At 42.0% G+C, this 24,481-nt stretch overlaps 1 long non-coding RNA gene across 3 annotated transcripts in view; it reads left to right on the top strand.

The window, feature by feature from the left end:
* LOC129548040 (uncharacterized) overlaps positions 1 to 24,481 on the top strand; it is a 147,360-nt gene that overhangs the window by 104,852 nt on the left and 18,027 nt on the right. For all 3 annotated transcript variants that reach the window (XR_016036169.1, XR_016036168.1, XR_016036170.1), the window contains exons 3-4: positions 16,651 to 16,741; positions 24,211 to 24,407. This is a non-coding gene — a long non-coding RNA (uncharacterized LOC129548040). The remainder of the gene's footprint in view (positions 1 to 16,650; positions 16,742 to 24,210; positions 24,408 to 24,481) is intronic.

Genomic DNA, 24,481 nt, shown 5'->3' with positions numbered 1-24,481 from the left:
TTCAAGAGCGGAGTCTCTATTTCCCCCGATTCTATGGAGCTCCTACACTCAAGCCCTGTTGGCCTTCAAAGCCAAATGGGGGCTCTGCCTCCTTATACCAGATCCCCAGACTGGGGAGCCTGATGTGGGGCTCAGAACTTTCACTCCTGCAGGAAACCCTCTGCGATATAATTATTGTCCAGTTTGTGGATCGCCCACACAGTAGGTGAGCTTCCCAGGTGGCGCTAATGGTAAAGAACCTGCCTGCCAGTGCAGGTAGACGTAAGAGATGCACGTTCAATACCTGGGTCAGAAAGATCCCCTGGTGGAGGGCACGGCAACCCACTCCAGTATTCTTGCCTGGAGAATCCCATGGACAGAGGAGCCTGACAGGCTGCAGACCATCGGGTTGCACTGAGTTGGACACGACTGAAGGGACTTAGCACACACACATAGGTAGGTAGGGATTGGCTAGTATTGTGAAGGTGCCCCTCTTACTGTCTTGTGGCTTCTTCTTTGTCTTTGGATGTAGAATATCCTTTATTGGTAGGTTGCAGGCTTTTTTTTTGTTGATAGTTGTTCATCAGTTGTTATTTTCATGTTTTCATGAGAGGAGGTAAGTTCAAGTCCTTCTGCTCCTCCATCTTGTCTGCAGTCCCGCTGTTATCTCAGTCTCTAATTGCTTTTATTAAATAGGCTCTTTCCAGTGTTTTCCAAACCCTGTGGTGGCTTATGATGAGATTTCCTGGGTCCTGTTTAAAGATGAACGTCCACTGTGGTCACTCAGAGCAACCTTGAGGTATTTGTATACTGGAAAGCTGGAGATCTGGGGTGTGCTAAGCATCAGGAATGGCCCAGAGTGAAGATTCTAGTAGGCTCTTGTGGATTTCTTAATATTTTTAGTGGACTCCAAAATTTGGCTTCTGTATCCATCACCCTAATCCAGGAGAAACTGCCTGAAATTCACTGCACAAGCAATGCAGAAAAGTGCAGGTTCTCTACTCTTTGGTGAACCGAGGCAAGAAGTGCCACCAGCAAAATCAAACCTTCTGGGCTGCTGTCTTTTTCTTTTTTGTCCTTTAACTTAAAAAAAAAATTTTATCTATTTTTAACACCAAAAACATCTTGTATTGGGATATAGCGGATTAACAATGTTGTGGGAGTTTCAGGTGAACAGCAAGGGCCCTCAGCCATACATATACATGTAACTTTATTTTGTATTGTGTGAGTGTTAGTCGCTCAGTCGTGTCCAACTCTTTGCAACCCTATGGACTTTAACCTGCCAGGTTCCTCTGTCCGTGGAATTTTTCAGGCAAGAATCTTCTTTCTCTAGGGGATCTTCCCGACCCACGGATCGAACCCACTAGTGTCTCCTTCATTGGCAGGTGGATTCTTTACCACTGCACCACCTGGGAAGCGAACGTTTTGTATTGGAGTATAGCCAGTTAACAGTGTTGTGATAGTTTCAGGTCAATAGCAAAGGGGCACAACTGTACATATATATATATATCCATTCTCCCCTAAACTCCCCTCCCATCCATTTTGCCACATAAGATGGCACAGGTCCTTGTTGGTTATCCGTTTTAAATATAGCAGTGTGTGCTATATTTAAACTCAAATAAAAAACCCAAACTCCCTAACTATCCCTTCCCCCATCCTGTTTTTTTGAGAGTTGGACTGTGAAGAAAGCTGATTGCTGAAGAATTGATGCTTTTGAACTGTGGTGTTGGAGAAGACTCTTGAGAGTCCCTTGGACTGCAATGAGATCCAACCAGTCCATTCGAAAGGAGATCAATCCTGGGTGTTCATTGGAAGGACTTATGCTAAAGCTGAAACTGCAATACTTTGGCCACCTCATGCGACAAGTTGACTCACTGGAAAAGACTCTGATGCTAGGAAAGGTTGGGGGCGGGAGGAGAAGGGGACGACAGAGAATGAGATGGCTGGATGGCATCACCGACTCTGTGGACATGAGTTTGAGTGAACTCCGGGAGTTGGTGATGGACAGGGAGGCCTGGCGTGCTGTGGTTCATGGGGTTGCGGAGAGTCGGACACGACTGAGCGACTGAACTGAAGAACATGCAACACATAGATGAGACCTGTTCTCATAATAGATTACTGTACAGTGTTAACTGCAAGCACAGTGTTATGTAGCAGATCTCTCAAACTTTTTGATCTTGCACGACTGGAAATGTATACCCATTGAATGTATACCCCATTTCCTCTTTCCTTCAGACTCTGGCTGCCACCATACTCCGTCAGCTTAGTTAACTTTAGACAATGCGTATCAGTGGAAAATGCAGTATTTGTTCTGGTTGGCTTTTTTACTTCGTATAATGCCCTCCCGTTTCATCCGTTTTGTAGCATACCAAAGCATATCCTTCTCTTTGTGGCTGGATAATATTTCACTGTCTGTGTCTGCCATATTTTCTTTATCCATTCACCTGTTGACTAATAGTTGTTTCCACCTTTTAGCACTTGTGACCAGTGCTTCAGTGAACGTGGGAATACATATGCTCTTAGAGATCTTGATTTCATTTCTCTTGGATAAACACCGAGAGCTCGGTATTGCTGGATCGTGTGGTAGTTCTGTGTTTGATTTTTGAGGAGCCTCTGTGCCATTTTGCACGGTGGCTGTGCCATCCGGCATTCTCGCCATCAGTGCGCTAGCGTTCCAGTTTCTCCACAGCCTCACCAACACCTGTTATTTTGTTTTCTTGATAATGGCCATCCTGAGAGCTGTAAGGTGATATTTCATTGTGGTTTTGATTTGCACTTTCCTGATGGTGAGCATCTTGTCATACACCTGTTGGCTGTTTGCAGATCTTCTTTGGAGAAATGTCTTCCCAAATCTTCTGTCCATTTTGACCAGATTATTCGTTCTTTTTTGCTATTGAGTTGTACTGCTGCTGCTGCTAGTTCCTTATATATTTTGAATATTAATCTCTTATCAGTTTGCAGATACTTTCTTCCTTTTCATAGGTTGCCTTTTGACTCTTGATTGTTTACTTTGCTGAGCAGAAGCTTTTTAGTTTGATGTAGCCCCACTCATCTACTTTGCTTTTCTTGCCTGTCCATTTTGGCATTCAAATCAGTGCCACGACCAATGCCAAGATTTTCCTCTACGTTTTCTTTCTGGAGTTTTACAGTTTCAGATCTTATATATAAATGTTGACTACATTTTAAGTTGATGTTTGTATATAGTCCAGGTTCATTCTTTGGCCTGTGGATATCCACTTTTCCCAGCCTCTTTTGTTGGAGACTGGCCTTTCAAAAATACACAGGACTGGGAAATAGACCCTTGGAGGGCACACACAGAACCTTGTACACACCAGGACCTAGGAGAAAGAAGCAGTGACCCTGCAAGAGACTGACCCACTCTTGCCTGGGAGTGTCCCAGCGTCTCCAGCGGAGGTGTGGGTTGGTGGTGGCCTGCTGCAGGGTTGGGGGCACTGAGTGTAGCAGTTCATGCACAGGACCTTTTGAAGGAGGTTGCGTTATCTTCATTACCTGCACCATAGTTTGGCCCCAGGTAAATAACAGGGAGGGAACACAGCTCCACCCATCAGGAGAAAATTGGATTAAAGATTTACTGAGCCTGGCCCTGCCCATCAGAACAACACCCAGTTTCCCCATAGTCAGTCTCTCCCATCAGGAAGCTTCCATAAGCCTCTAATCCTTCTCCATCAGAGGGCAGACAGACTGAAAACCACAATCACAGAAAACTAACCAATCTGATCACATGGACCACAGCCTTGTCTAACTCAATGAAACTATGAGCCATGCCATGTAGGGCCACCCAAGACGGATGGGTCATGGTGGAGAGTTCTGACAAAATGTGATCCACTGGAGAAGGGAATGGCAAACCACTTCAATATTCCTGCCTTGAGAACCCCATGAACAGTATGAGATGGAAAAAGATAGGATACTGAAAGATGAACTCCCCAGGTTGGTAGATGCCCAATATTCTACTGGAGATTAGTGGAGAAATAACTCCAGAAAGAATGAAGAGACGGAGGCAAAGCAAAACCAATACCCAGTTGTGGATGTGACTGGTGATAGAAGCAAGGTCCGATGCTGTAAAGAGCAATATTGCATAGGAACCTGGAATGTTAGGTCCATGAATCAAGGCAAATTGGAAGTGGTCAAACAGGAGATGGCAAGAGTGAATGTTGACATTTTAGGAATCGGTGAACTAAAATGGACTGAAATGGGTGAATTTAACTCAGATGGCCATTATATCTACTACTGTGGGCAGGAATCCCTTAGAAGAAATGGAGTCAGTTCAGTTCAGTTGCTCAATCGTATCCGACTCTTAGCGACCCCATGAACCACAGCACGCCAGGCCTCCCTGTCCATCACCAACTCCCGGAGTTCACTCAAACTCATGTCCATCGAGTCGGTGATGCCATCCAGCCACCTCATTCTCTGTCGTCCCCATCTCCTCCTACCCCCCAATCACTCCCAGCATCAGAGTCTTTTCCAGTGAGTCAACTCGTTGCATGAGGTGGCCAAAGTATTGGAGTTTCAGCTTTAGCATAAGTCCTTCCAACGAACACCCAGGATTGATCTCCTCTAGAATGGACTGGTTGGATCTCCTTGCAGTCCAAGGGACTCTCAAGAGTCTTCTCCAGCACCACAGTTCAAAAGCATCAATTCTTCGGCGATCAGCTTTCTTCACAGTCCAACTCTCACATCCATACATGACCACGGGAAAAACCATAGCCTTGACTAGACGGACCTTTGTTGGCAAAGTAATGTCTCTGCTTTTTAATATGCTATCTAGGCTGGTCATAACTTTCCTTCCAAGGAGTAAGCGTCTTTTAATTTAATGGCTGCAATCAGCATCCGCAGTGATTTTGGAGCCCCAAAAAATAAAGTCTGACACGGTTTCCACTGTTTTCCCATCTATTTCCCATGAAGTGATGGGACCAGATGCCATGATCTTCATTTTCTGGATGTTGAGCTTCAAGCCAACCTTTTCACTCTCCTCTTTCAACTTCATCAAGAGGCTTTTGAGTTCCTCTTCACTTTCTGCCATAAGGGTGGTGTCATCTGCATATCTGAGGTTATTGATATTTCTCCTGGCAGTCTTGATTCCAGCTTGTGCTTCTTCCAGCCCAGCGTTCCTCATGATGTGCTCTGCATATAAGTTAAATAAGCAGGGTGACAATATACAACCTTGACGTACTCCTTTTCCTATTTGGAACCAGTCTGTTGTTCCATGTCCAGTTCTAACTGTTGCTTCCTGACCTGCATACAGGTTTCTCAAGAGGCAGGTCAGGTGGTCTGGTATTCCCATCTCTTTCCACAGTTTATTGTGATCCACACAGTCAAAGGCCTTGGCATAGTCAATGAAGCAGAAATAGATGTTTTTCTGGAACTCTCTTGCTTTCTCCATGATCCAGCGGATGTTGGCAATTCGATCTCTGGTGCCTCTGCCTTTTCTAAAACCTGCTTGAACATCTGGAAGTTCACGATTCACATATTGCTGAAGCCTAGCTTGGAGAATTTTGAGCATGACTTTACTAGCGTGTGAGATGAGTGCAATTGTGCGGTAGTTTGAGCATTCTTTGGCATTCCCTTTCTTTGGGATTAGAATGAAGACTGACCTTTTCCAGTCCTGTGGCCATTGCTGAGTTTTCCAAATTTGCTGACATATTGAGTGCAACACTTCCACAGCATCATCTTTCAGGATTTGAAATAGCTCAATTGGAATTCCATCGCCTCCACTAGCTTTGTTCGTTGTGATGCTCTCTAAGGCCCACTTGACTTCACATTCCAAGATGTCTGGTTCCAGGTGAGTGATCACGCCATCGTGATTATCTTCGTCGTGAAGATCTTTTTTGTACAGTTCTTCTGTGTATTCTTGCCACCTCTTCTTAATATCTTCTGCTTCTGTTAGGTCCATACCATTTCTGTCCTTTATCGAGCCCATCTTTGCATGAAATGTTCCCTTGATATCTCTAATTTTCTTGAAGAGATCTCTTGTTTTTCCTATTCTGTTGTTTTCCTCTATTTCTTTGCATTGATCGCTGAGGAAGGCTTTCTTATCTGTCCTTGCTATTCTTTGGAACTCTGCATTCAGATGCTTATATCTTTCCTTTCCTCCTTTACTTTTCGCTTCTCTTCTTTTCACAGCTATTTGAAAGGCCTCCTCAGACAGCCATTTTGCTTTTTTGGATTTCTTTTCCATGGGGATGGTCTTGGTCCCTGTCTCCTGTACAATGTCATGAATCAAAAGAGTCTGAAATGCAGTACTTGGATGCAATCTCAAAAATAAAACAGAAGGATCTCTGTTTGTTTCCAAGGCAAACCATTCAATATCATGGTAATCCAAGTCTATACCCTGACCAGTAATTCTGAAGAAGCTGAAGTTGAATGGTTCTATGAAGACCTACAGACTTTCTAAAACTAACATCCAAAAAAGATGTTATTTTCATTATACGGGACTGGAATACACAAGTAGGAAGTCAAAAAACACCTAGAGTAGCAGGCAAATTTGGCCTTAGAGTACAGAATGAAGCAGGGCAAAGGCTAATAGAGTTTTTCCAAGAGAATGCTCTTGTCATAGTAAACATCCTCTTCCAACAACACAAGAGAAGACTCTCTACATGGACACCACCAGATGGTCAATACCAAAATTAGATTGATTATATTCTTTGAAACCAAAGATGAAGGAACTCTATACAGTCAGCAAAAACAAGACTGAGATATGACTATGGCTCGGATCATGAACTCCTTATTGCCAAATTCAGACTTAAATTGAAGAAAGTAGGGAAAACCACTGGACCATTCAGGTATGACCTAAATCAAATCCCTTATGTTTGTACAGTGGAAGTGAGAAATAGATTTAAGGGATTAGATCTGACAGAGTGCCTGAAGAACTATGGATGGAGGTTTGTGACATTGTACAGGAGACAGGGATCAAGACCATCCCCAAGAAAAAGAAATGCAAAAAAACAAAATGGCTGTCTGAGGAGGCCTTACAAATAGCTGTGAAAAGAAGAGAAGTGAAAAGCAAAGGAGAAAAGGAAAGATATACCCATCTGAATGCAGAGTTCCAAAGAATACCAAAGAGAGATAAGAAAGCTTTCCTCAGTGATTAGTGCAAAAAAAATAAAAAAAATAGAGGAAAACAATAGAATGGGAAAGTCTAGAGATCTCTTCAAGAAAATTGGAGATACCAAGGGAACATTTCATGCCAAGATGGGCACAATAAAGGACAGAAATGGTATGGACCTAACAACCAGAAGATATTAAGAAGAGGTGGCAAGAATACACAAAGAACTATACAAAAAAGATCTTCATGACCCAGATAATAATGATGGTGTAATCACTCATCTAGAGCCAGACATTCTGGAATGTGAAGTCAAGTGAGCTTTAGGAAGCATCACTGTGAACAAAGCTAGTGGAGGCGATGGAATTCCAGATGAGCTATTTCAAATCCTGAAAGATGATGCTGTGAAAGAAAGTGCTGCACTCAATATGCCAGCAAATTTGGAAAACTCAGCAGTGGCCACAGAACTGGAAAAGGTCAGTTTTCATTCCAATCCCAAAGAAAGGCAATGCCAAAGAATGTTCAAACTGCTGCACAATTGCACTCATCTCACACGCTAGCAAAGTAATGCTCAAAATTCTCCAAGTGAGGCTTCAATAGTATATGAACCGTAAACTTCCAGATGTTCAGGCTGGATTTAGAAAAGGCAGAGGAACTAGACATCAAATTGCCAACATCCGTTGGGTCATCAAAAAAAGCAAGAGAGTTCCAAAAAATACCTACTTCTGCTTTATTGACTATGACAAAGCCTTTGACTGTGTGGACCACGGCAAACGGTGAAAAATTCTGAAAGAGATGGGAATACCAGACCACCTGACCTGCCTCTTGAGAAATCTGTGTGCAGGTCAGGAATCTACAGTTAGAATTGGACATGGAACAGCAGACTGTTTCCAAATAGGGAAAGGAGTACGTCAAGGCTGTATATTATCACCCTGCTAATTTAACTTATATGCAGAGTACATCATGAGAAATGCTGGGCTGGATGGAGCACAAGCTGGAATTAAGATTGCCAGGAGAAATGTCAATAACCTCAGATATGCAGATGACACCACCCTTATGGCAGAAAGTGAAGAATTACTAATGAGCCTCTTGATGAAAATGAAAGAGGAGAGTGAAAAAGTTGGCTTAAAACTCAACATTCAGAAAACTAAGATATTGGCATCTGGTCCCATCACTTCGTGGCAAATACGAAACAGCAGAAATAGTGACGGACTATTTTTTTGGCTCCATAATCACTGCAGATGCTGATTGCAGCCATGAAATTAAAAGACGCTTACTCCTTAGAAGAAAAGTTATGACCAACCTAGACAGCATATTGAAAAGCAGAGACATTAGTTTGTCAGCAAAGGTCTGTCTAGTCAAGGCTATGGTTTTTCCAGTAGTCATGTATGGATATGAGAGTTGGACTATAAAGAAAGCTGAATCCCGAAGAATTGATGCTTTTGAACTGTGGTGTTGGAGAAGACTCTCGAGAGTCCCTTGGACAGTAAGGAGATCAAACCAGTTAATCCTAAAGGAAGTCAGTCCTGAATATCCATTGGAAGGACTGATGCTGAAGCTGAAACTCCAATACCTTGGCCACCTGGTGCAAAGAACTGACTCTTTTGAAAAGACCCTGATGCTGGGAAAGATTGAAGGTGGGAGGAAAAGGGATTGACAGAGGATGAGATGGTTGGATGGCATCACTGACTCAATGGACATGAGTTTGAGTAAACTCCGGGAGTTGGCGATGGACAGGGAGTCCTGGCGTGCTGCAGTCCATGGTGTTGCAAAGAGTCTGACATGACTGAACAACTTAATTGAACTAACCCTTTCTCCATTATGTATTTTTGTTATGTTTGTTGAAGATCAATTGACCAAATATGAAGACGATGTGATATTGGTGAGAGGAAAGACACATAGGCTAGTGGGATGGAATAAGATGTCCATAAATAGACTGCACAAATGTTGTCAATTGATTTTGGACAAAGATGCCAAGATAACTCATTGGGGGTAAAGACAGTCTTTTTAAAACCTTGGTGCTAGAAAAATTTACGTCTATATTTTAAAGAAAGAACCTTGACTCATACCTTGTACATATACAAAAATTAACTAAAAATGTATCTTAGACCAAAATGTAAAATTTAAAACTGTAAGCTCTTCTAGAGCTTCCTGTCCTATGTGTTAGCCACATGCGGTTATTTTAAATTTAAAAAATTAAAACTAAATGCATTTTAACAATTGAGCTTCTTAGTTGTTCCAGCCACGTGTCAAATCCTCAGTGGCCATTTGTGGCTAACTAAAGCTGTTGTATTGATTAGCTCAGATTTCAGCATATTTCTATCACCACAGAATACACTCTTGTACACTGCTGTTGTAGAGGAAAACATAGGAGAAAATCTTTGGGATTGTAGTTAGACAAAGATTTCTTAGGTTACAAAAATCGTGACCATAAAAGAAAAAAATGGGTAAATTAGTTTTCATCAAAATTAAAAATTTATGATTATTGAAAAGGTCTGCTAAGAAAATGAAAAGCCACAGACCAGAAAGAAATATTTTCAAAACATATTTCCTAAAGAATTGACAACCAGGATTTTGTCTAAGGAGACCTTACAAATAGCTGTGCATAGAAGAGACGCAAAAACCAAAACAGAAAAGGAAAGATATACCCGTTTGAATGCAGAGTCCCAAAGAATACCAAATAGAGATAAGAAAGACTTCCTCAGTGATCAGTGCAAAAAAAATGGAGGAAAACAATAGAATAGGAAAGTCTGTAGATCTCTTCAAGAAAATTAGAGATACCAAGGGAATATTTCATGCAAAGATGGCACAATAAAGGACAGAAATGGTATGGACCTAACAGAAGGAGAAGATATTAAGGAGAGGTGGCAAGGATATACAGAACTATACAGAAAAAACTTCATGACCCAGGTAATCACGATGGTGTGATACTCACATAGAGCCAGACATCCTGGAATGTGAATGCAAGTGGGCCTTAGGAAGCATCACTACAAACAAAACTAGTGGAGGTGATGGAATTCCAGTTGAGCTATTGCAAATCCTAAAAGATGATGCTGTGAAAGAAAGTGCTGCACTCAATATGCCAGCAAATTTGGAAAACTCAGCAGTGGCCACAGGACTGGAAAAGATCAGTTTTCATTCCAATCCCAAAGAAAGGCAATGCCAAAGAATGCTCAGACTATCTCACAATTGCACTCATCTCACACGCTAGTAAAGTCATGCTCAAAATTCTCCAAGTGAGGCTTCAACAGTACAGGAACCATGAACTTCCTGATGTTCAAGCTAGATTTAGAAAAGGCAGAGGAACTAGAGATCAAGTTGCCAACATCCGTTGGGTCATCAAAAAAGCAGGAGAGTTCCAGAAAAATATTTACTTCTGCTTTATTGACTATGCCAAAGCTTTTGATTGTGTGGATCACAACAAACTGTGGAAAATTCTGAAAGAGATGGGAATACCAGGCCACCTGACCTGTCTCTTGAGAAATCTGTATGCAGGTCAGGAAGCAACAGTCAGAACTGGACATGGAACAACAGACTATTTCCAAATAGGGAAAGGAGTACGTCAAGGCTGTATATTGTCACCCTGCTTATTTAACTTATATGCAGAGTACATCATGAGGAACGCTGGGCTGGAAGAAGCACAAGCTGGAATCAAGATGTCCGGGAGAAATATCAATAACCTCAGATATGCAGATGACACCACCCTTATGGCAGAAAGCGAAGAAGAATGAAAGAGCCTCTTGATGAAAGTGAAAGAGGAGAGTGAAAAAGTTGGCTCAACATTCAGAAAACTAAGATCATGGCATCTGATCCCATCACTTCATGGCAATTAGAGGGGAAACAGTGGGAACAGTGACAGAGATTAATTTTTTGGGCTCCAAAATCACTGCAAATGATGACTGCAGCCATGAAATTAAAAGACACTTGCTCCTTAGAAGAAAAGCTATGACCAATCTAGGCAGCGTGTTAAAAAGCAGAGACATTACTTTGCAACTAAGGTCCGTCTAGTCAAAGCTATGTTTTTTCCAGTAGTCATGTATGGATGTGAGAGTTGGGCTATAAAGAAAGCTGAGTGCCGAAGAATTGATGCTTTTCAACTGTGGTGTTGGAGAAGACTCTTGAGAGTCCCTTGGACAGTAAGGAGATCAAACCAGTTAATCCTAAAGGAAATCAGTCCTGAATATTCATTGGAAGGACTGATGCTGAAGCTGAAACTCCAATATCTTGGCCACCTGATGCAAAGAACTGACTCATCTGAAAAGACCCTGTTGCTGGGAAAGATTGAAGGTAGGAGGAAAAGGGGTCGACAGAGGATCTGATGGTTGGATGGCATCACCGACTCGATGGACATGAGTTTGAGTAAACTCCAGGAGTTGGCGATGGACAGGGAGGCCTGGCGTGCTGCAGTCCATGGGGTCGCAAAGTATCAGACGTGACTGAGTGACTGAATTGAACTGACAACCAGAATATTAAAAATTTTTTTCAAAATTAAGTGATATCAAAGAAATGTAAAAGTGAGCAACAAGCTTGAAAAAACTGTTCGCTGAAGAAGATATGAATGGCATATTATTTAAATGTTCTAACCTTATACATCTTTAGTTGTTTGCTTGTTTAATCAGCATGGGTTATCTGGGTGGGAAGTTTTTGGCCCACTCTTGTTTACTTTGAACTTTGATGAATTTTAGCTTGTTTTTGAAATGTTAATTCTTACAGGTGAAACCCTAGTCAATAAAAACTCTAATAAGGTGTGTGTGTGTGTCTAAAAATAAACACATTTTTAATAGTTTTTCTGGTTTTCCAAGAGTAGCAGTCGTGAAAGTAAAAGAAGCCACAGACTCTCTTGGGCAATCATATGTAGTAGCTTCATCTTTCTATACGGTCGTGCTGATTAACTGACTTGTTCAGCCTGTTTGGACCAGAAGAAAATATGACTTTCCCAGTTGTATTTCAAATCCATCAGGCATGAAAGCAGATTGATGATTTGTTCTTCTTGTCTTGTCTTAAACATGAGCAACTGCCTGGTTTCTGCTTAGGGAAATGTGGTAGGTGGAATAATGGGCCCCTCAAGGATGTTCATGTCCTAATGTCTAGGCCCTGTGAATATATTACCTTCCATGGCAAAAGGGATTTGGCAGATGTGGTTATGTTGAAGATGTTGAGATAGGGAGACTTCCTGGATTAGTCACATGGGACCAGTATCATCACAAGAGTCCTAGTAAGTAAAAGAGGAAGGCATAGCATCACAGTCAGTGTGGTACAGGCTGTGAGGGATTTGATCAGCCATTTCTAGCTTTGCAGGTGGGAGCAGGCAAGGAGCCAAGGAACGCAGGCAGCTTTAGAAGTTGAAAAAGGGAAGGAAATGAATCGCCCCTAGGGCCTCCAGAAGGCTTTAACCCTGTCAACTCATTTAAGACTTTGATAACCAGAAGCTTAAGATAATTTTAAAGTTTTGGAAAATTTGTTAATAGTAGCAAGAGAAAACAAATGCAGTGTATGTATAGGATTGTTATGTTTGTAAGTTCCAAAACACGGACATTTCTTTAAAAGTAGAAAAAAATCCTTTTTTTTTTTGAGTATCACTGCCAGCCCTCCCAGACTCCCCAGTGGACACATTTCTGACCCGGATCCTCCTAATCACTGTGAAATGATACTCAGCTCAAAAAGTAAGTACAATGCATGTGCTAAGGACAAAGGCATTGTGACAACCCAGACGTTAGCAGTTCTCAGAATACGGGCCATGGACAGCCTGCGTCAGAGTTCCTGGGAGCAGGTTACTTCAGGCCTGGACCTTTACCCCTTTCCACTAGTTTTTTTCTTGTCAAGTTTACTGAGGTATAATTTGTATATAGCAAAATATACCCTTCTTAGGTTATGGTACTATGAATTTTGAAAGGTTTGTATAATCAAGTAACTGCCAATACACTGAGGTTATTTCCATCACCCAGAATGTTTCACTTCTGTCCCTTTGTAATGAATTTCCTCTCCGTACCGCCTGTCTCTGGCAACCACTGACCTGATTTCTGTTCCTGTAGGTTTTTCGTTAATGTCATATCCATGGAATAACACACCATGTAGCCTTTTGAGTCTGATTTAGTTTGTTTAACATAATCCTTTTGAGTTCATCCACGTTGTGTGTATATTCATATGTAAAGAAACCATACTTCTGTGTTACCCAAAATGGCCATAATTTTTTTTTTTTTAAGTATTTATTTGGCTGTGCTGATTTTTAGCTGTGGCATGCAGGATCTTTAGTTGTGTCATGTGGGATCTAATTCTCTGACCAGGGGTCAAACCCAAGTCTCCTGTATTAGGAGCCTGGAATCTTAGCCACTGAACCACCGGAGAGGTCCCGGCCATAATTTCTTGATGTGTTTTGTCTCTTTTGTTATGATCTGAGAGGTGTCATAATCGTCCCCGGATGGTTGAGGGATTGTCTTTTAGCCTGGTTGGGTGAGGGAGTCAGGTGGAGAGAAGGGTATGGAGGTTCAGGTGGGTCCAGAGGACACGTGCATGGAGAGAACACAGTTACAGGTTTATCTCTTACAAGAATTGAAAGAAGGGGGAAGATCATGGTTGCCTAATTATGGCTCAGACAGTAAAGAATCTGCCTACAATGCAGGAGGACCCAGGTTCGATTCCTGGGTCAGGAAGATCCCCTGGAGAAGGGAATGGCAACCCACTCCAGTACTCTTGTGTGAAGAACTCCATGGACAGAGGAGCCTGGCGGGCTGCGGTCCGTGGGGTCGCAGAGTCAGACACAGCTGTGTGACTAACACACATAGAAAGAGGGAGCAGTAGGGGATGGTTTTGAGTTGTGGAGCTGGAGTCTTCAAGCTAGAGGCATTGAGTATTGGTTATTTATAAGATTCAGTGGTCTGCAGAACAAAGAGTGGTGACTGCCTGATCTTTTATTGTCTGTGCAGCTCCTTTTGGGCCACTGCTAAAATATTGTTGTTCAGTCGGTCAGGTGTGTCCGACTCTGCAACCCCATGGATTGCAGCACGCCAGACTTCCCTGTCTTTCACCACCTCCTAGAGCTTGCTCAAACTCATGTTCATTGAGTCAGTTTTGCCATCCAGCCATCTTGTCCTATGTCATTCCCTTCTCCTCCTGCCTTCGATTTTTCCCAGCATCAGGATCTTTTCTGATGAGTTGGCTTTTTGCATCAGGTGGCCAAAGTATTGGAACTTCAATTTCAGCATCAGTCCTTCTAATGAATATTCAGTATTGATTTCTTTTAGGATTGACTGCTTTTATCTCCTTGCAGTCCCAGGGGCTCTCAAGAGTCTTCTCCAACACCACAGTTCAAAAGCATCATTTCTTTGGCCTTCAGCCTTCTTTATGGTTCAACTCTCATATCCATACATGACTACTGAAAAAACCGTAGCATTGACTAGGCAGACCTCTATCAGCAAAGTAATGTCTCTGCTTTCTAATATGTTGTCTAGGTTGGTCATAGCTTTTCTTCCAGGGAGCAAGTGTCTTTTAATTTCATGGCTATAGTCACCATATGCAGTGATTTTGGAGCCCAGGAAAATAAAGTCCATCACTGTTTCCATTGTTTTCCCATCTATATGCTCTGAAGTGATGGAACCGGATGCCGTGATCTTCATATTTTGAATGTTGAGTTTTAAGCCAGCTTTTTCACTCTCCTCTTTCACTTTCATCAAGAGGCTCTTTAGTTCTTCTTCACTTTCTGCCATAAGGGTGATGTCATCTGGTTATTGATATTTCTCCTGGATATCTTGATTCCAGCTTGTGCCTCATCCAGCCAGGCGTTTCTCATGATGTACTCTGCATATAAGTTAAATAAGCAGGGTGACAATATACAGCCTAGATGTATTCCTTTCCAAGTTTTTAACCAATCTGTTGTTCCATGGCTGTTCTAACTGTTGCTTCTTGACCTGCATACAGATTTCTCAGGAGGCAAATAAGGTGGTCTAGTATTCCCATTTCTTGAAGAATTTTCCAGTTTGTTGTGGTCCACATAGTCAAAGGCTTTAGTATAGTCAATGAAGCAGAAGTAGATGTTTTTCTGGAACTCTCTTGTTTTTTCTGTGATCCAGTGGATGTTGGCAATTTGATCTCTGGTTCCTCTGCCTTTTCTTAATCTAGTTTGAACATCTGGAAGTTCATGGTTCACGTACATGTTGAAGCCTGGCTTGGAGAATTTTGAGCATTACTTTGCTAGCATGTGAAATGAGTGCAATTGTGCAGTAGTTTGAGCATTTCTTTTGCATTGCTCTTCTTTGGGTTTGGAATGAAAACTGACCTTTCAGGTCCTGTGGCCACTGCTGAGTTTTCCAAATTTGCTGGCATATTGAGTGCAGCCCTTGTAACAGCATCATCTTTTAGGTTTTGAAATAGCTCAACTGGAATTTCATCACTTCCACTAGCTTTGTTCGTAGTGATGCTTCCTAAGGCCCACTTGACTTTGCACTCCAGGATGTCTGGTTCTAAGCGAGTGATCACACCATCATGGTTATCTGCATCATTAAGATCTTTTTTGTAGAGATCTGCTGCTGCTGCTGCTAAGTCACTTCAGTCGTGTCCAACTCTGTGCGACCCCACAGACGGAAGCCCACCAGGCTCCCCCATCCCTGGGATTCTCCAGGCAAGAACACTGGAGTGGGTTGCCATTTCCTTCTCCAATGTGTGAAAGTGAAAAGTGAAAGTGAAGTCGCTCAGTTGCGTCTGACCCTTAACGACCCCACGGACTGCAGCCTACCAGGCTCCTCCATCCATGGGATTTTCTAGGCAAGAGTACTGGAGTGGCTTGCCTTTGCCTTCTCCAAGAGCTCTGCTAAGGACTGCTAAATAGTCCTTCCTGAATGAAAGACTCTTACCTGGCCATGACTCCAAAACCCCTAAGGACATAAGTGAAGGCTCACAATCTTTTCCCCCCTCAAATGTCTTGAGCCCCTTTATTGGCAGGAATTGTGCTACGTACTGAATGAAATGGACTAGCTACAGTCCTTACCCTTAAGAACTCTTACTTGGCCTCTCTTAGAACTCTGGCCTGGTATTTACCAGATCTTCCCCAAACAGGTGGATAGCTGGAGGCCCCAGCACCTTATCAGCAGGATCACCCCTGGTGCAGTGAAGCACGGGCCTAGAGAGGAAGATGTGTACTACAGTCAGTCTTCCAATCCTTGGATATGGATCCTGTGGATTTGTAACCCATGGCAACAGAGGGCTGACCGTACTCCTCACCTAAGGGGTTTGAGTGTCCTCAGATTTTACTACCGATGGATTCCTCATGGATCCCAAAGGATGAGTGTATATGATCACATGATCTGCCTTTAAATCCTCGGTCTGATGTTCTAGTTTAGTCAAATCGCTTCACCTTTCCAAACTGATTTCTTCTTCTCTAAGATAAGGAGGTATCCGGAAGTGGGGGAAAAAAGCTATTTAAAAGCTAGTTGCTCTCTGAGTTGAAGGCTAAACAGATGAATTATGGTCTTTTTTGTTTGGTCAAGGTAAAGGGCTAATCTCAATGGGAGAGTTGGGTCCAGGGGGCTAAAATTGTTCTGCATAAAAAAGAAGTAAAAAGTGTTCGTTTTTTTTTTTTTTTTTAACATTTATTTTTATTTAATTATTTGGCTTGTCAGGTTGCGGCATGGGAGATCTAGTTAGCTGACCAAAGATGGAATGCAGGCCCCTGGCATTGTGAGTGCAGAGCCTTAGACACTGGACCACCAGGTAAGTCCCAAATTTTAGCTTTTAGTTGAAGCTGCAGGAAACTTTTTTTAAAATTTTGTTTTTATTTTGCCTTATTTGTTCAGGAGTGATGAAAGAAAGTGGGTCCTAGTATTACAGTCTAAAGAGGCCCGCTCTTCACAATACCTGGATGTTCATGTGTTTTAGAGCCAGAGGGTAGAGCCAGCTGTGTCTACACTGGGGTGGGATGGAATAGAGAGAGGGGAGGTGATGAGAATTAGGTTGTAATCAAGACTTAGGATCAAAAAGTGACAAGGAATCATTACCAAGTTGTAAGCACTCACCTTAGAATCCTTGAAATTGTTAAGGAAAGTCATGGGCTTCACACAGTTATATGAGATACGATCTAAAACTTGTATTTGAATGTGAAAGATGGTACAATATAGGACCACGCACATGTCAGGGATAATATCTACGTAACAGTGTTGGGAGGTTTAAATGAAAATGTAGATAAAAGTACTTCATGATCTAAAGAAATACATCATCACCGCTAGATAAAAGGTTTTTCTCTGAAGGTTTTATAAAAAGGAAGTCAGACTTAAATTCAACACTGATCACAAATATGAGAATAATTATCCGGGAGTTGTGAGCTCTATAATAGTTTTATTTATGGATTCAGTTCAAGTGGATAGTAAACACAGTTTGGATGTTAAAGATACAGTTTTTAAAAATGACTCGATAGGACCCAAACATGTCAAGACTTGGGGATTTAGCCCATATTAGCAGTCATTCCCCATTTCTTTCTGACACCCCACCCCCGTTAGCCCGGGGCGACCAGTCATTTATTTTCTGTCTCTTGTAGACGTGAGTTGCCTCTTTAGAACATTTCATAAACGTGAAATCATACTATATGTGGTCTTTTATGACTGGCTTCTTTCATGGCATCAAGGGCATAAATATTGCATGTATCAGTATTTTATTCAACCATTTTTTTGTTTTCTTGTAAAAAATGTGTAGTTAACTTGTTTTTAAGAACACTTTTTTTAAAGATTCACAGCAAAATTGAATAGATAGTGCAGAGAACACCCATGTACCTCTCCTACTCCTTCATTGCCAGCATCCCTCAGCACTGTGGTTATGGTTGAGGGAACCTATACTGACATCATGATCACCCCTGGCTTACATTCGGGCTCACTGTCTTTTTACATCCTTTGGGTTTTAGAAATGTATAATAACATCTTTCCACCTTTACAGTCTCATCGCCCTAAATCCCCTGTGTTCTCTGTTCATCCATGCCCCATTCCTACCCCTGACAACCGCTGCTCTTTTTATTGTCTCCAGAGTGTTACTTTTCCAGAATGTCATTTACTTGGATTTATATAGTATGTGGCCTTTTTAGATTGTCTTCTTTCACTTAGTAAATATGCATTTAAGTTTCCTCCAAGTCATTTCTTGGTTTTCTAGCTCATTCTTTAAAAGTGGTGAATAATATTCCATTGTATAGGTGTACTATAATTTTTTTTTTTTTTTTTGCCATGCCATGTGGCACGCAGGATCTTGGTTCCCTGACCAGGGATATCGAACCCCTGTCCCCTGAATTGGGAGCATGGAGTCTTAACCACTGGACCACCAGGGAAGTCCCTCTGTTCATTTATTGGAGGACATTTTGGTTGCTAACAAGTTTTGGAATTATGGATAAATCTGCTGTAAACAAACAAAGGAAGACTTGGGGATTTAGGGTCCTACCATTAATAACTCCAGGCCCATTTAGTAGGAACAGAAGCTTTGGTCATGCAGTATTTTGCTGAGACTGTGGATCAGCCTGAGAACAAGGAAACGATGATGACGTTGCAAAGGAATGGGAAATAACATGTATTGGGTATATACTAGACACTTGACATATATTGTCTTTTTTTGTATGTGCTGAGTGCCATGTAAGATCTTAGTTCCTGGACCAAGGATTGAGCCCATGCCTCTGCAGTGGCAGCATGAAGTCTTAACCACTGGAGCACCAGAGCAGGCCCCTATATTGTCTTTCTTAAAGCGTATTGCTGTCCAAAGAAGTGGTAGCGTCTCCACTCTTTAAATGGGCGGGGGGGGGGGGCAGGGTATGTGTGTGTGAAAATTACAATGATTAAAAAATTCTCTTTCAGTCATAGCTTTGAAGTGGTAGAGCTGGTACGAAGACTCTCATCAGTCTCAAGGTAGTTTTCCTTCCATCCTGCTGCCAGGGGGGCTCCGAAGTAAACTAACATTTAGCACTCAGGCCTTGTGTGGTTTTGCTTCCGAGTCTCATATCACATCTTAATTGTTTTTCTTCTCCAGAGCTTTCTGACAAGTCTTCATGAGATGCTATAGGTGACAGGTAGGTCAAAAAGCTTAAATCACTAGCTTAATTCAGTTCTGAAATGGACAGGTTAAATTCCTGGATTGTCTACAGTTTCATTTACATAGGAGCAGTCGTCTTTCGTGAGGTCATTACAGAAATGCTGGCGAACTCTTTCCATTAGCAGTTCTTGCATACAGTATGCACTTCTTGTGTTGTGGGACTCTTTTTTGTGTTGTTGTTCAGAATTCACCTTAGGGGTTTTCTCAGACTCCGCATTCTTAATCGATCGTGGTTTTTAGCTTTCTTTTTTCTTTCCAGGCTGGGTGGATGATGCAGTTTCACTTCTAGGTGTTAGGATTCTCTTTCACACTGGTTTGTCATGACCTTAAAATATTTTAAGTTTCTCCTTGGGTTAATTCTTGTTTCTTTCTTTTTTTAATGTAGTACCCCAGTGGGCTAGAGATTTGTTTTACCAAATGAATTTAAACCACCAGCAGCTGGAGAGTTCACAGCCTATGAGCATTGTCAAACTTAACCCAGTGTAAAAACCTGCCAGCGGTCTTTTTATTGTCTTCCACTGGGTAGGTTTTGAGGTCCGGACTGGAAGGCTAGTTATGCTTCTGAATCAGCCTTGAGGTTGTGAGTTGCCTAAGGTGGCATAGGATACCAAAGATGGAGAGATGTTTGCTGTGAAGAGCAGAATCATCTTAGTTTGTAATAGCCATCCTCGTTGTCGCCTGGAGATTACTGACGAGGCCCAAGAGTCGCTCTGAGCTGTAACCACCCACAAAAACCACACACATGGCATTTTACTCAAAACTCTACTTTAACCACTACTTTGTGATGCAAAACTGGCGGAATTTTGGGTACTTTCTGTAAAATCGAAATCTTTAAGGGGGTTTTCCAACATTCTAGTTGATTGTGAACAAGTGATCAGTATAACGAAAGGAGAGCAGAGTTGGCCAATCAACACCAACTTCTGTGGTTCGAAGGATGCCAGCCTGTGTGGAATATTTCATGTGGAGAAAGCCACCTTGTCTGAGAAAACAGATTCCCCTGTTGAAAAATGCAGTTAAATAAGAGGTATTGACATGAGATCGGTGGTTGTAAAAGATAGAGATTTTAGAAGCTTCTTATCTTTGCCACAAAGTTTTCACTCTTGACAAAGTAATCACCTTCAGTACTTTCTAGCATGTAGATCCTCTAGATCCTCTTATGAAAGAGGTTTGAAAAGGAAATCCATTTGTACTGGACAACATACAGTTCTGCATAAGGACTTCCTGTAAAGGAAGAACCATTATGGGAAACTGCTACTAATGAGATATGATAGCCCTTTTATGGAGGGAAAAGGGTAGGTGTAAGAGCTCTCTCCTGTCGAGTCGGGGCCTTCGTTTATTCTGGACTTAGGTCCTTGGGCAAGTTCCTTTACCACTCTAAGGCTCAATTTCTTACCTTTACAATGAAAAATTTCTTTTCATGGTTAATATTCCGTTGTATATATGTACCACAGCTTCTTTATGCATTCATCTGTCAGTGGACATCTAGATTGCTTTCATGTCCTGGATATTGAAAACAGTGCTAAACATTGGGGTACATGTGTCTTTTTGAATTATGGTTTTCTTTGGGTATATGCCCAGTGGTGGGATTGTTGGGTTATATGGTAGCTTATTCCTAGATTTTTAAGGAATCGCCGTACTATTTTTCCATACTGGCTGTATCAATTTACACTTCCAGTATTACTCCGCCATAAAAAAGGAATGCATTTGAGTCAGTTGTAGTGCGGTGGAAGAACCTAGAGCCTGTTAGAATGAGATAAGTCAGAAAGAGGAACCTAAAAAATAGTACTGCTGAACTTATTTGCAGGGCAGGAAGAGAGACACAGAGAACAGACTTGCGGACACAATAAGGGAATGGGAGGGTTGGACGAGTTGAGAGAGTAGCACTGACTTACATACACTGCCACGTGTAAAATAGGCAGCTGATGGGAAGCTGCTGTACAGGGAGCTCAACCCTGTGCTCCGTGATGACGGAGAAGTGGGTGGGAGGGAGGCTTAAGAGGAAGGGAATCTATGTACACTTACAGCTGATTTACACTGTCATACAGCAGAAATCAATACAACATTGTAAAGCAATTATCCTCCAATTAAAAATGAAAAGTTTCACTCCTGCTCTGTGACAGATAGGAACACATTGTCTCATGAGCCTTCAGTAGGAGTCCTTTGTTATGACATCCTGTCTTGTGTAAACGTGAGTTTTATTGTCATATAAATTAAGCCTGCTATCAAGCACATTTTGTTTTTTAAAATCTGTGAAAACATTATTTTAGCAAAACCCAACTCTACTTGTGTAAGTACATACTTAGTCTCTTTTCGTAATTAATAGTCTTAAAAGATTAAATTTCCATCTGTGTAGCCCAGAAAGCTCTCGCGATTAGCCTTAAAACAACTAGCAGAAACTTTCAGGCTGTCTCTCATTAGCACATTATCCAAGTCAACCATGGGAGGATGATACAGAAATCAGTAACTAAGATTTTAATGTGATAATTCCTTAGTTTACTGTGAAGAACTTGGTCATTTCCCATTAGCACATAAAAAGGAGTACGTCAAGGTTGTATATTGTCACCCTGCTTATTTAACTTATATGCAGAGTACATCATGAGGAATGCTAGGCTGGTAGAAGCACAAGCTGGAATCAAGATTGCTGGGAGAAATATCAATAACCTCAGATATGCAGATGACACCACCCTTATGGCAGAAAGTGAAGAGGAACTCAAAAGCCTCTTGATGAAAGTGAAAGAGGAGAGTGAAAAGGTTGGCTTGAAGCTCAACATTCAGAAAACAAAGATCATGGCATCTGGTCCCATCACTTCGTGGGAAATAGATGGGGGAACAGTGGAAACAGTGTCAGACTTAATTTTTTTGGGCTCCAAAATCACTGCGGATGCTGATTGCAGCCGTGAAATTAAAAGACGCTTACTCCTTGGAAGGAAAGTTATGACCAACCTACATAGTATATTAAAAAGCAGATACATTACTTTGTCAACAAAGGTCCATCTGGCTATGGTTTTTCCAGTGGTCATGTATGGATATGAGAGTTGGACTGTGAAGAAGGCTGATCGCCGAAGAATTGATGCTTTTGAACTCTTGAGAGTCCCTTGGACTGCACGGAGATCCAACCAGTCCATTCTAAAGGAGATCAGTCCTGGGTGTTCATTGGAAGGACTGATGCTCAAGCTGAAACTCCAATACTTTGGCCACCTCATGCGACGAGTTGACTCACTGGAAAAGACTCTGATGCTGGGAGGGATTGGGGGCGGGAGAAGGGGACGACAGAGGATGAGATGGCTGGATGGCATCACTGACTCGATGGACATGAGTTTGAGTGAACTCCGGGAGTTGGTGATGAACAGGGAGGCCTGGTGTGCTGTGATTCATGGGGTCGCAAAGAGTCGGATATGACTGAGCGACTGAACTGAACACTGTGCTTAGGTTGCTACCGCAGACAGTGTTGCTGGTTAGCTCCCACAAATAAAGTTTGCTTGCTTTATAATTTACGTTAGGAAATGTTTAAACAGGGTGAAAGAGCAGTTTTTACAAGCGCAAAATCAAGCAACTCATTTTCAGAAAGTAGAACCAAATGAAACCAACTGAAGAAAAAAACAGGTAAGTTGAATCATCTTTTTTAAAAACAAAATAAAGAGCTATATTTTGTATGTGTGTGTGAGGAGTAGAGGCACACAGTTCTAAGAACAGTTGTGCAGGGTGGAATATCAAGTAAAGCTTTAGGACTCAGAAGAACGGAAGCTTTATTTGTAGGAAGAAACAGGAGTTATCACCACAGAATTTTAGGGACATAAGTAGAAATGGGAAAGATAATATAAACAGTAGAAAAGTGGAATGGAGTTTCTCAGACCCTTTGACATAACAAATGGTTTAGTTAAGGAAATTGGCAAAATCTTGAAATCTTAGTTGGTGCTACAGCAAACTTTTAAAATTAAATCATCAGAGCAAAAAAGAGTGTCCTGCTTGTGAGCGCTGTGCTATATTTGTTAGCCCCAAAGCACTGATTCTTCACCTGAGTAACTTTTTTTTAATTGAAGGATAATTGCTTCACAGACTTTTGCTGTTTTCTGTCAAACCTCAACATGAATCAGCCAGAGGAACACATATATCCCCTCCCTTTTGAAACTCCCTCCCATCTCCCTCCCCATCCCACCCCTCTAGGTTGATACAGAGCCCCCCTCTTTGATTTCCCTGAGTCATACAGCAAATTCCCACTGGCTATTTTACATATGGCAATGTAAGTTTCCATGCTACTGAGTAACTTTAAAGGCAACTTGGACCTAGAAATAGAAGTGTTGAAAAAGCGATGTCTGGAGAAAGGTGAAATCACAATTATACATCAAAGGCCACGGGAGCTATAACTTCAAATTTTGTTTCGGTTGTACTAGCTTTGTATTCACACCCAGACTCCACTGGTAGAATCTATTGCATGTGGGGTGGAGAAGAATTCCGTTTATTTTCTGCTGAAGCTGGCGAGCCAAATGAAGATCTGTATCTTAAGTGACAGGAATCAAATGAAACGTGACAAACCTGTAAAAGCCGCCACCTGAACATGTCAAAGCAGAACTTGGCAGTGAGTGAGACGGGGCAGGGACTGGGAGGCAAACCACACACACTGCCTCGCCGCCGGGCTGGGCAGCTCAGGAGATCAAAGGGAGAGCCAAGGGGAGCAAGCCTTCGTGGGCTGGGGTTCACGTGGCGGGGTTTGGCATGGAGTGCTGGTAGTTTGTTCACAGATACAAGTACGTATCTATCTTGGATTGGTTTTATTATGGAAAAATTCTATGGAGATATGCAGTATTGACTGGAAAACGATCCACTTGTTTTTTTAAGTTACCGAATTTATAACGTAGAAGCATTGGTTTTGAAGGTAGTCATTTAAGTGGAGTTTAATCCCAACCTAGTTTCTGACATTGGATGGTAATTATTTTTATTTAGCAAAGCACAGAGAAAATCAACATTACAAGAGCAACCAGGGCAGGCAGTGCTCTAAGGAGGGGACAGCTTTCTCTGCCTTTGGATAGAAGAGTTAGATTTGTCAAACATTTCCAGCTGTCATGAAGGCCTCTAACCATTGAAGGAAAGCTGACTTCGCTGCTCGGTGCTTCTTTGCATTGCAGATGACAAGTTTCAGGTCCCCCAGGGAAAGTGCAAAAGCGGGAGCCTGAACCGGCATTCTGGACTCGACCACGTGTGCATACGTTACCCGTGACAGTCTGCTTGGCAGTCATCCATCAAGAAGAACCAGTGGCCACTGGACTAAACCCTCCCCCTCCCCTGTATTTGTTCTGGAACTCTCAGAGTTCTCATTCCTCAGGTAAGCACTTTCAGAATCAACCTGGTAAGTAAACCATTTACACTTTTAAGTTGGTCCTAAAGAAAATATATAGT

Source organism: Moschus berezovskii, chromosome 24 (genome assembly GCF_049115385.1).
Source record: "Moschus berezovskii isolate FMDL1 chromosome 24, NW_MosBer_1.0, whole genome shotgun sequence".
Classification (NCBI taxonomy): domain Eukaryota; kingdom Metazoa; phylum Chordata; class Mammalia; order Artiodactyla; family Moschidae; genus Moschus; species Moschus berezovskii.
Note: the sequence above shows the minus strand (reverse complement) of the source record. Positions and strands in the feature narration are given on the sequence as shown.